This window comes from Artemia franciscana, chromosome 15, assembly GCF_032884065.1.
Source record: "Artemia franciscana chromosome 15, ASM3288406v1, whole genome shotgun sequence".
Classification (NCBI taxonomy): Eukaryota; Metazoa; Arthropoda; class Branchiopoda; order Anostraca; family Artemiidae; genus Artemia; species Artemia franciscana.
This window is the reverse complement of record NC_088877.1, coordinates 26,793,229-26,805,918: the sequence shown is the minus strand read 5'-3', so window position 1 is coordinate 26,805,918 and position 12,690 is coordinate 26,793,229. Positions and strand designations below refer to the sequence as shown.

Sequence of the window (12,690 nt, the reverse complement as noted above, 5' to 3'; positions counted from 1 at the left end):
ACTCTGAAGGGAGCTCACTCGATCGGCCGTTGGAAGCTCTTATGCAACTTTGAAGGTCAAAAATGATCCAAGGGCAACCAGTCCAGCTCCAGTGCCATTTTGCCATCCCCCGTAACCCTGAGATATCGCGTCAAAATTTTGGCTTGGCGAAAGCACCAAAAAAGGCTTATGAGGATGACATCAAACACTAGACCATAGGATGAGGGTTGTAAATTATATAAATTGCTAACTGTCGTCTACATATTTTATTACATTTTTTTTCTACATTATATTTTTCTACATTTTTTATCTTGAAACAGGCTCAACGCTATTAGGGGTTATTCCCTGGGCTAAGAAAAACACCTGTTTTTTTAGTAGAGGTGGCCGCTTTGTGCCCCGGTAATGGTTCAAAGCTTTTTTCCCTGATCTTTTGGAATCCAACAGCTGTAGGTCCAAGAGATTCATTACTATATCAGTCAGTTTGGGGTGTGAGGATCCTGTATAGGGCATTGGCGAGAGGGTCCTATTTTGCCCTTCTCAGTAGAAAATGCAGAAAATTGAATCACAAACTGAAAAGAACTATAAACAAAAATGGCTTGTAAAGGTAGATGGAAAACTTTTGGACCCACGAGAAAATTCTCCTTTTTTAAGTTTCTGAATTTTTTACCTCAAAAGAGCCAATGGGAATCAATCATCAATGTATAGGATCTCAAATAACCTTTGAAGGCTTGATTTTTTATTTTATTTTTATTCGAAAAAGGAACTATCATGGTCACTTTTATCATCTTTTGGTAAAGTGGAACCGTCCCTGACAAAGTACGTTTCTGTGGCCCAAATCCTATTCTGTAGAATAACAGAGAATAATAGTTGCACGATTACTACCTAAAGAATAAAAGTATGATCTGCTGGCTGGACGAGGTATCAATGTTTTTTGGTCATTTTCAATAAATTCCTTATTTCATTTGGATCCATCGGGTCGATCAAGCCGTAATCCGCATCTTGAAAGGAAAAACAATCTGGCTTTGAAGTAGACCAGAATATTATTCTAGCTATCTACTCGCCCCTTCCTCTGTTCTAAGCACTTTGGTCAGAAGTTAATGAAAAGCAAAGTTACTTATGTCTACTCGAATCCATCAATATTGAAAAATAGAAATATGAAAAATCATTTGATCCTATTCAAGGTATATATACAAGATTTATTTTGGGGTGAAGAGGGATGACTTGTCAAAACCTGTCTCTGTCACATATGGATTCTTCTCTTCTGCTGTATTCTTTTAGACTAATAAAGTACGATAAATTGAGAGGGAGTAGACAATCCGGACTTGTCCCAGCTAAAGATAGAAACAGGGCCACAATTAGTGATAAGAAAAGCGTTAAAGAGAGATGGGTGGAACATTTTGAGAATGTTCTAAACCGAGATGAAGCGGCAGGAAAAGACAGAGGAAAATGAAAAAGTTTGTGATACCTTGAATGTGAAGGAAGACTTATTTTGTGAGGAAGAATTAGCGACAGTACTGAAAGGATTAAAAAATAACAAGGCTCCAGGTACTGATTGTGTAGTAAATGAGTTTTTTAAATATGGTGGCTCTGAGGTTAAAAATAAATTACAAAAGATTATGAATATGATTTTGGAAGAAGGGGAAATAACTAACGATTTTAGGAAAACCTTAATTAAACCACTGTATAAGAAAGGTGATAAGAGTGAGTGTTGTTATTATCGGGGCCAGTAGTCTGGTCATTATAGTTAGCAAATTAAATAGTAATATGATACTTTTTAGACTGAGAGATGCTGTAAACAAAGTTTTAAGAGAAGAACAGTGCGATTTTAGAAAAGGTAGAGCATGTGTCGACCAAATTTTCACTCTTAGGCTAGTAATTGAGAAGTGCCTTAGTTGTCAAACACCTTTGGTCCTCAGTTTTATAGATTATGACCAAGCGTTACATTTTGTTGATAGAAGAGCTTTAGTAAAGGTATTTACCTTAGGTGGTATACCAGACAAATACATTGAAGAGATTAGTGCTATGTACGAGAATAATACTGCTGCGGTTAAGGTAGTAAACGAGGTCAGCAGCTTGTTTTTTATTAAATCAGGAGTTAGCTATGGTTGTATTCTATCCTCCTTTATACGGATTGTTTTGATGGACTTTGTCTTATGGAGCGCAGGAAAGGCAGTGGGAGACCAGGGAATCAAATGGGGAGGAAAAACTTCCCTGGACTTAGATTATGCTGATGATTTAAGTATCCTAGATGAAAATGTGAGCAAAATGAATAAACTTTTAGTGGTTTTCACTTTGGGTAGCGAAAAAGTTAATCAGGTACGCAGCTTCACTTACCTTGGTAGTATTACTAGTAAAGACGGCGGGAACAGCAAAGATGTTAAAAACAGAATAGCCGAGGTTCAGGTTTTTTTGACAGATGACAAAGTTTGGAAGAATCTGAAAAGTCTGCAAACCAAGATTAGAATATTGGAAGATACAGTGATGACATTGGTCAAATACCGCTCTGAAGTATGGGCGCTCCGAAAAGCGAATGCTGATTTACTAGATGTTTTCCAGAGAAATTGCCTACGTATTGTTTTGGGTACTCGGCTGGATGACCGTATTTCAAAAAGTAGGCTGTACGAAAACTGGTTCAATCCCGATTTTGAGGGATATGATGAAAGAAAGGTTGAGATGGCTAAGACAAGTTCTGCAGATGAAGGATGACAGATTGCCGAAGATTCCTTTTCGACCAACCGTCAAGGGCTAAACGGAAAGCTTGTCATCCTCGCCTGGGGCGAGGGGATGTCATAAAGAAAGTTTTAAAGGAAATAGGAACAACCTGGAAAGGTGTAAAGAATAGATTGGGATGAAGGAGGAGCGTGTGTAGCTGTGTTGACCTCAGGCGGCTTGGTGTTGCGGTGAGTTGTTAGTTTAGTAAAAGAAGTAGAGGTGTATACTTTTCGTATTCATTTTTTTTTTCTTTTTTTTTTAGTAAAAAGAACTGCCAATAATTTCGTAATGCACTCTGTCAACGTTTTATGTACCTCATTGTAATATTGGTTGTCTTTTTTCACCACCTCCCTATACACTTCTCAAGTGAAATTCCTCTGTAGGATGGTAAGTAAGATCTGATTCTATGTTTAAATCCCAAAGAATCTCCAAGATACCTATCTAATGCTCTAATCCTTTTATCTTTCTTTAGCAGAGATAACCTCTAAACAGTATCCCACGGATACTCATGAAATATTTAACAACCTCCTTATAGCTTTGGAATTTATTTGCAATGTCCTCCTTTCCAATCGTAAATATGACCTCGTCCACCTCAATAGCCAAATTATGTCGACTAAGTGTTTTTCTCAAAACTTCTTTATTGTCATCTTTCAGAAAGATAGCCCGATTCTAGATAGAAATTTGCGGCTATTCGATATCTTGTAACGAGGACCTGTATCCGAACTTCAACTCCATAAGTAAGCCGGTCTCTTTGGATCCATTAATCTCTGCCCAATTAGTATTATCTCCATTCAAAAACATAATCAAAATCTCGTCTCAATAGGAAAATTAGCCCGACATTTGTTTATAATGTTGCTGGATTAATTAATCAATCGTGACAAACTCAATTATTGTCACGCAGCAATAACGACAATATACAAATACTATTGCGAATTACTAGTGATGTGCAATGTGATATCTAAATAGCATCTTGAATAGATGGGAATATCACCACCTAATTAGTGAATATCAATTTGATTAGGTTCAAACAAATCTCCAAAGCGTGAAATGTATCTCTGGAATGCGAAACGCAAGGGCTATGGCGAGACGAGAAAAATAATTGAACAGGCAATTGAGTATCACAATGATGGCTTAGCTGGACAAAAAATAAGGTGGGTAACCCACCCTCCGACAAAAACCTAATATCTACATCTGATACTGGTTGCTCCAGTTGTAAATTATACAAATTTGCGAAAAAGGCTTTCTCCACACGGCAGATTATACAAAATTGGGGGTTGGTGGTTCCCGGAGAAAAAATGATTACAGCACCCCCATCCGAGATCAAATATAAACAAAAAAGCCAAATCAAAGTGAAAAATTGGATCATAGTGGACAACTCCCCTGCCTCACCTTCATAGGCACGGTGCCGTGCCCAATTGGTTTGTAAGTTGAACCTAGAGTTTTATGAGTTAAGTACATCCTAATACAAAATACCATTGAGAGCAATTTTGTTTGTATTGATTCATGACGTTCAACGATGCACCAAAATGTTCATCTCGTGTATCCGATCAAAATACATTATGATTTCTGTAGTTCTGATATTATTTATAGCCTATTTTACCCTTTCAGTCACATCGAACTTCAATTTCTTGTCTGTTTCTCATAATACCTGGATTACTTCGCTTAGAAAGGCTAGATAATTTCACTTGTTTAGTGCTTTTAACAACTGAAAAAAAAATTGTTGACTTCTAAGTGAGCTTATCTTTATTTTATTTCTTGTCTTGTAGTTGTTAATAAGTGTTATATTTTATAAACTGCCTGGGGTAGATTTTGTTCATGTTGGCTATGTTTGTTAGCAGTGTTCATTGCGCATAAAGCTTCACACAGCCTTGTTTAAGGTGGCTAATATTTTGTGGAACATAGTTTACTATTTCTTTTATTTAGTGTGTGTTGTTCATTTCGTTTTCTTTCGCTCACTTGCTCTTCCTCTTCCTTTCCTTAGAAGGCCATGGAACCTTATTGGAAAATATGACAGCGGATTTTTTTCATTTTTCGTTCAACTTGTTGTTGTCGCTGCTGCTGACTAAATAAACTCTGAACCTTGAAATTTAAAACATTCTTAAAACGTAGTTCATAGTATTTGTACCCGTGTCTTGTTCTTCATATATGTGTTTCTGAATAGGAAAATCAAAAATTAAAGCTATCACGGCTTATGCGATTGGAAGAACTGTTTTCAGAATCTCTTTTTGATTTTTTTTTCTTTCAAGCTGTGCCCAACCAAATATCAACTTATGTCTCTTAAGCACGAAAAAAATTTCAGTAGATCATTATGAAAGCCTTCAGAAATTTCAGACATGGATCAAGAACAAAAAAAATTAGATTCTTATAAATACTGTCTGGAACATCTATTAGAGGGCTATTCGAGTCGATTGTAACATTCTCATTAAGTTCAATGTCGACAAATTATATTCCTCTCTTGTTTGTTTAATCAAATACAAAAATATTTTGAATTTTAAGCTCATAAACTTGTAAATAAAAGAATTCAAATGTCAGATTACAGAAAGACTTCAATTAAAAAAGATAAGTGGTTATTTGATTCCTTTTTATTGGCCTTATTCAAAGATTTGCTACTAAGCCAGTGTAATTCTAGTTATATTAATTTATTCTGCATGGCTTAATTTACAGCAGCACTTTAAACTGGAATTTCTGTAATGTGTGCTACTTAGAGGACTTTTATAACCAGGTCCATAATTGTTAAGCTTAAAATAATCCATTAACCAAAAACGAGTCTACGCTATTAGCCAGCAGGTTAATAGAGCTGATATTTTTTCCATATTCATTTGTTATTTAAGCCGCAATAGATGCTAAAGTCAGTTATGTTCATTTTCAAATTTACGATATTTAATTTCTTTTCTTGGTTATCAAATCTTTTGTTTTAGCCTACCATCCTAGTTATTTTCGGTTTGACACAGGCAATGTTGTAAGTATGTCTAATATGCTTTTTACTGAAGAAATAAACGTATAACTGTTAGCCTTTTTTGAAATTCGAATCACATTTAAGCTGCCAAGTTTCGTTTATATTTCTTTAGAGGGCAAACGATAACTATATTGAATGGTAGGTACTAGTTATGTCCTGATTCCATGAATCTCTCATTTGTTCACAAAAGTTCCTGCGTTGAGGGCAGAATTCCAGATGAAAGGCTTTTTGTTATTATGAAAAGTAGCTTAGTTGAGTTAGGAGTAAGAGATGTTCTGGAATAGCCTTTTTAGGCCTAAACCCAGAGCCTAGGTCTAATTATAAAATTTGAATGTTATTAATCATGCACAAATTTTGGTGAATTTATTGGTATATTGGTAAAGCATATGGGAGGTGCAGTCAAAATGTGTTAACTACAGTTGTTCTGCATACTATGAAGTAAGAATTGTTTTCTTAAAATTTTTCCTTCTCAATAGACCCTAATCTAGACCTTTACCTAACTTTCTCTCCTTTTTTGTCACACTTTAAAAAATCAAATCCAGAAAAGAGTGACTTAGGCCTACATTGACTGCATAGGCTATATATGACCCAAGGTATGTATTTGCACATTAGGGGCAAGGGTAAAGTTAATTTCTAACATGAATCAATGTTATATTTAGATCCAGGATGAAATTATGTTTCCAAAAGCATGCCTAGGCCCATTTCTTAGCCATCACATTAATGACTTAATCAGAAAACTTATCCAAATATTTCTGCAAAGGAAGCACTAGTCCAATAATAACTAAGGAGCTGGGCATCATCAAAGAAGAGGGGCTCTTATAAAACAAGCATGTTATTAAAATAAAAGTAGCCTAGTAACATTAGATTTTTTATTATATGCTATTTTCAGTAAAACTAGTTAATTGACTTCTTGTTATCTCAGAAAAAATGAATCTTTCAGGGATGAAACCACAGACTAAAGTATGACCTGGGAAGGTATTTTGAAGCAACTACCTCCACTCCTTCTCCCTCTAGAGGGCCCTGACCTTTGATGACTATGTGTGTTATAAAATTGAAACCTTTCAAAATAGATCATCTGCTTAATTAAAGTACAACAAAATTGTTTTCAGCTTCATAACTTTGCTCAATTCCATTTTATAAGGCTTTAAAGATATGCAAATACATTTCCTAAATTAAAAAAAAAAACATTGATATGGCTCAAAATTCTACTCAAATAACAGGAATTGATTTTCAGAACTAAAGGCAGAGAAAAAACAACTAATAACTGAAAATTAAGGTAAAATTTTGTTTTGTCAAAATTTCAATAGGTATAGGCCTGTCATGTAGGCAAATTTCAGGGACCTCAAGAGGGAGAAGGAGTAGAGATGGATACTTTAAAATACCTTCCCAGGACATACTAAACTGGTTAAAAAGTATTTTGCAACAGATATTACTGGTGCTTTTGAAAAATTATCTGCCAATCTAGCTATTGAAGCAATTTATAGGCTAGGATGTTTTCATTGCCTTATCCGTCTTTTTTCTGTATGCAATTAAATTTGTTTCTTGTATTACTTTTGCTGTTTTTCTTTTGTATTTTACTCCACTTAACCTCTATTTTTGTAAAGTGGGTGATAAATATATTATTATTATTATTTAGCCTGTAGACCCTTCCTTGAAAGTTTCATTTTCCTAACCTAAACCCTTTCTGAGATAGCAAGAAGTCAATTAACTTGAATTTTAACCTACTTTCAAATATTGCTACTTTAAATTGCATATGCGAGTGACAAGTTATGGGTGATCCTACAGTAGAATGTTGCTGGGTGGATGATATTATGGTGCTACTTTTTTCTGTGTGGACTCAGAGGCATCCAGCTAAATTTCCACTCCAAGTCTCTCCAGTTGCTGTCCACTAAACTCTTGAATGATTTGATGAATTTTGTATAGAGCTATTGAAGACTGGATCTAAATCTTTGGTGCTTCTATGCCCAATTATTTTTGTGCCACATGGCCCAAGCAATTTTTGTTTAAGGGGGGGGGGCGTAGAGATTCACAGGGAAATCCCCATAATTTGGTGGTATCAGAAGCCCTGAACAGAAGGCAACCAACTTTCCCATGAATAGGCATCACAGCATAAAGAGCAAATGGTACTTTGACAAAAAATTATGTTAGTCCAGTTTTGTTTAGAAAAATAATTGCTCAGTGTTCTTTTTGTACCCATTGGTATTGTACAGCCATAGGTAGGACAATTGGGCATGTGATTAAATTCTGGCCTAGGGTTACTTCACTTAGGAAATTTTACAAGGGGACAATTTGAGTAGCAAAGAAGTTGTATACTCCAAGGTGTTTGTGGTTTTTAATCAATTAGTTATTTTATGTAAAATTAGTGATCTTTTCATTCAGCTGGAGTGAAAAGGTGTTTTCCTACATCTGCAACCAAAGTTGCTTCTTCATTAAAATGTTTCCATACTTTCTCCAGTAGGTGAAAATTGAAAGATTCAGCTTATTTAGGCTCTCTTCATGCTGCAGATGTTTGGATTTGTTTGGGAACTTAGTAGCTTTCCTTTGAACTCTCTTCAGTACATGTTTGTCCATTTTGTAGTGGGGGTGGTTAACTATTAGCCCAAATTCAAGTTTTGGATGGATCCTGCAGCTAGCTGCTTGATATGTCTATGGAACAAAATGAACTGTCTATGATACCATAGGTCATGCTGCTTTTTGGCACTGTCAATAATTGCTCTTGTGCTGATGCTGGACACTATGCAGTATATATGTGTATCTATACTGCACAATGTTCATCCTCTGCTGGTCTAATCAGTTTAGTTGTCATTTGCAAATAGAGTTATGATTTTGGAAACTACAATAGCTGAGTCATTAATGTACAGGCTGAGCAAGGTAGATCCAAGCTTTGTGCCTTGCAGCATGCTTCTGGAGACATGGCTGCTTTTCAGACAGAAATCTCCCTCGTCCCCTCCCCTGATGGTCTCTTCTAATAGCTCTAGGACATATCAAACCAAAGAAAAACACTAAAACAATGAAATTTTTACTTTATTTCATTGTTATCCACATGTTTAAAACATTCAAAATGTATTTTTTTTTATGCAACATTCAATCAATCACTCTGGCTAATTGGGGTGTCATTGATTCTACACAGAAGCTAGCCTGGTCATTATACAACGCATCAAAATATGGAAAAATATAGAAATATTTTGTTAAGGCTACAGGATAAATGGTTCCATTAAGGGGATGGGGTAGAGTGCAATGTCATGTTAATGACTTATTTCAAAAGGGAGCATAAAATAAGGAACCTTATGGTAAGTTACTACTTTTATCAAGGGTGTCACAAAGTCCTTAAAAGTCCCTAAAATTGAGTGAAATCCCTACTGGTCCCTTAAATTGATAAAGTTCTCTAAAGTCTCTTTTCTTGCTTTGATTTAAAGCTGTGTATCTTGAAAGCTACCAATACCTGTGAGTATATGGTTTTCAGTATTTTTTTTTCAGTTGAGATTCTTGGAACCTGTTTTTGCTTGTCTAAGAAAGACAAAAAAATTTGTTGCATAGGCTACAGTGTTACTGTCTGGATGGAGCAGACAGACTAGTAAAAAAAGGAATTAGCTCTTTTGCCTCTGGGGTTAATCGACTTGGAGACAGCAGAGTTTGGTTGGCTTTGTTAATTACTTAGAAAATCTTTTATGGGTGTCACAGTTACCCACAGAGAGAAAAAAAGATAATGAATCCTAGCATAAAATACAAAGGAGGTGGTGTTGAAACTAGGTTTATTGTACAATTTTGAGCTAACATAGAATTCTTGAACTATTAGACTACTTTCTAGCATCCTTTTTTTCTCTATTTTTGGTAATAGCCGATATATTTTTCTATTATCTTCTTTTCTTTTTTGAAGGTTTAGGGTTTGAGGTTTCAGTTTGAATACGAATGCGAAGTGAAAATTCAAGGAGACTTGATTGGAAGAGAAAAATGTGACAGGACACTAAATGTAAGCATGGTGTAGAGCCATTCCAGGAGATCTGTTCTCTGTCTATTGTTCTATCTGCAATTCATTGCTTGTCTGGCATAAGGGCTCCTATGCTTTACTTCAGCATGCTAGAATTGCTGAACATAAGAAGAATTATACCATAAAGCTAACGCCAAATCAGCTTTGTCTCTCAGCTGCATCTTCCACAGAGAGCAGCAAACCAGCAACACTGCCCATGCGTTTAGGTGCTTATTTAGTGCAGGATGAAACAACAGTTGCAGAAAGTATGTGAGCTCAGAAGATGATTGATTCTGACTGTTTTTGGGAAATATGCAGGTGGAATAGCAGATGTGTTTGAAAAAATGTTGAGAGATGCAGTGTTCAAAAACTTCTCCTTTGGGCAAACTAAATTTGCTTATTTTTCAACTGAAGCTCTTGGACCCCACATCTGGAAGATGACCCTTGTTGAAGCGTGCAACAGTTATTATGTTTTTGAGTTTGACAAAACCACAAACTCAGAAAGTAAGAAAGAGCTTCAGATGAGGACCCAATTCTGGTCCAAAAAGATGAAACGAGTGGTAGAAAGACATCTGAAGCCTGCATTTATTGAACATGCTACTGCTGAAGTAAAAAATCGCCAAAACAATCAATGGGAGTGGTTTATCTCTCTTTAAAGTACTAGTGTCAATTTTTGATGGTCTGAACATGAACAAAAACCTTTTCTGAGCAATTAACAGTGAAAAAAGTGAGCGGACAGGTAGTGAAGGTCTCCTTGATATTGGTATCTACAAGATCCATTCAGTACCCAATACTTTTTGGAAGGGTTTACAGGAAATCAGCTAGAACTATTATAATCTGATCATCAAAGGGTAGTCCTTTTTTTAGTGGCTGGCTAGACAAAAAGACTACAGGAAGATTCAGGAGAACACTGGCATACCTAAGTCCTGTTTTTTAAAACATGTACCCACCAGATGATTAACAGTAGGATCTGCTTAGAGTCTAAGGCAATAGATGCCAGCTCTGTCTGAGTAATTTGTTGTCTATATTCCAAAGAAAGACCCTAGTCTTATGAAATTAAATGGGTACAAAGAGATCTTCCAGCTGATTGAACAACCAAGCATGTAAGCAGAGTGTCTGTTTGTTGTTGATAGTTTGAACTTCTTCACACGTTTCACCAAAAAGTTTTAATGGGAAAAGCCCCTAGTGCATGAACTTTATATGGAGTTGAATCTGATGGTCGTGACATTGGATGGACGAGTTTTAAAACCCAAAGTGACTGTAAGAGCTTAGGGATGAACTACTGCTTTAGGAATTTAAAGATGAAAATAACTTTGTGCCACTTCTACAGACAGTTATGAGTGATGAGATTGTCAACTGTCTTGAGTCAGAAGACAAGTTTTCAAAACGCTCATTCATGCAGAATCTTCAGAAGCATTATTTTGCTGCTGCAAGATACGTTTTTAAGCAAGTACCTGGTGGAGATTTTTGCAGTTGTTGAAAACGCCGACTTTTGTGCATTCTAATGAATTTTCAAAGCCAGTTTCTGCTCAGGGTTTATTATATTGCAAGGAAGTTACCCATCACGACGCAGAAGTACTTGCTAGTTAGCGAGTTTAAGCTAGTCCAGTTATCCAGACTTCCACCAGAGCCAGGAAAGATTGACTACAAGTGGAACAACATGATTCAGAGAGGAAAATATTCAAACTTGTCTGAAGTCGTAATAATATTTTCACCATTACACAAGGGTCTGTCAGTATTGAGCAGGGTTTTTCCCTTTCAGGGCAAGTTCTCAGCAAAGAAAGAGCTTCAATGAATGAGCAAATTTTGAATGCAAAGCTGTTTGTGGTCAATGGGTTGGGCAGATTTGGAGGATGTACACGAAATGTTGCTATCACCAAATTCTTGATAAAATTAGCCAAGTCTGCTGTAAAGAGCTATGATTTTTACCTACCACAGGAAAAAGCCATGAAAGAAAAAACTTAAAAAGAGCAGCTGGATTTGGAGGCAAGAGAATGGCTGAGAGAGCTTCAATTTGCTGAAACCTCTTTGAAAAGACTGACTATAGAGGCTCTCAAAAATCTCTCAAAGAAGAAAAAACAACTGTTTGGCTCCAAGAAACAGGCTACAGACGAGTTGCTTAAGGAAGGACATGGTCAAGATACAGCTAGCACAGGCCATGATAGATAGGACTCTGTTGATGGCAATAATTACGGCTTGGTCCTTTCTCCCTTTCTTGAAGAGGGCTTGATGTTGGCCTGCTTCCAGTCACTTGGGAGCACTTTGGAAGTGAGTGATATCCCAAACATCGCTGCTATTGGCTCAACAATTTGTTCAGCTGCTTCTTTCAATAGTTTGGGTCATAGGTCATCTTGCCCTGCAGCTTTATTTGCATCTACTTTTTTGAGCCTTTTCAGAACATTTTCTATACTTATAATTGTCATGTACATTGGTTGCTCTGGTAAAGTAGATTGAGGGCTTGCTATGGAATGAGCAGAGAAATTTGTACCAAAGGTAGAGTCAAGCAAATCCACTTTTTCTTTAGCCTCTGCGTTCTTTGTGTCATCCTCTTTTATGAAGTCCAGGATATCACACGTCTAGAGGGATTTGCTGCTGAGATATGGCGCTAGAGCCCTTTTCCTCTTGTTCCTTTTTTTCATCTGTGCATAACGTCTCAACTTGGCAAGTTCAAACTTGGTATGGTCAATTATGGATGGGTTTACTCTCATTGGAACAATCAGATCAAAGGTTCCAGTTGCTTTGACCAGACTTTTTGATCAGACTAGGAGTGAGGTAGGTATTCTATACCTTTGTTAAGAGACATACAAAATCATTCTTTGACAGAATGTTGCCAGGGTGATCCCTCTGCCATTTTACAGATTCTGATCATAAGACACTTTCATTCCCTTGAAAACCACTTTATTGAGAGGTTGAAGCATATGGGATGAATGCGAAGGTAGCTTGAGAATTATCACCTTATTTTTGTCTACAAGTTTGAAAAGAGTGAAAGAAAGATGTGAGCAATGTCCATCTAAGATGAGGACTACCTTTCTCTTTACATGAGGAAGGAATTGGAATTCAAACCAGTTCATAAAGA

General features: G+C 36.4%; 1 long non-coding RNA gene across 1 annotated transcript in view; it reads left to right on the top strand.

The window, feature by feature from the left end:
• Window positions 1–5,465: 5,465 nt before the first annotated feature.
• The window catches only part of LOC136036262 (uncharacterized), a 41,552-nt gene continuing 34,327 nt past the window's right edge, over window positions 5,466–12,690 (top strand). The window contains exon 1 of the long non-coding RNA XR_010619681.1: window positions 5,466–5,785. This is a non-coding gene — a long non-coding RNA (uncharacterized LOC136036262). The remainder of the gene's footprint in view (window positions 5,786–12,690) is intronic.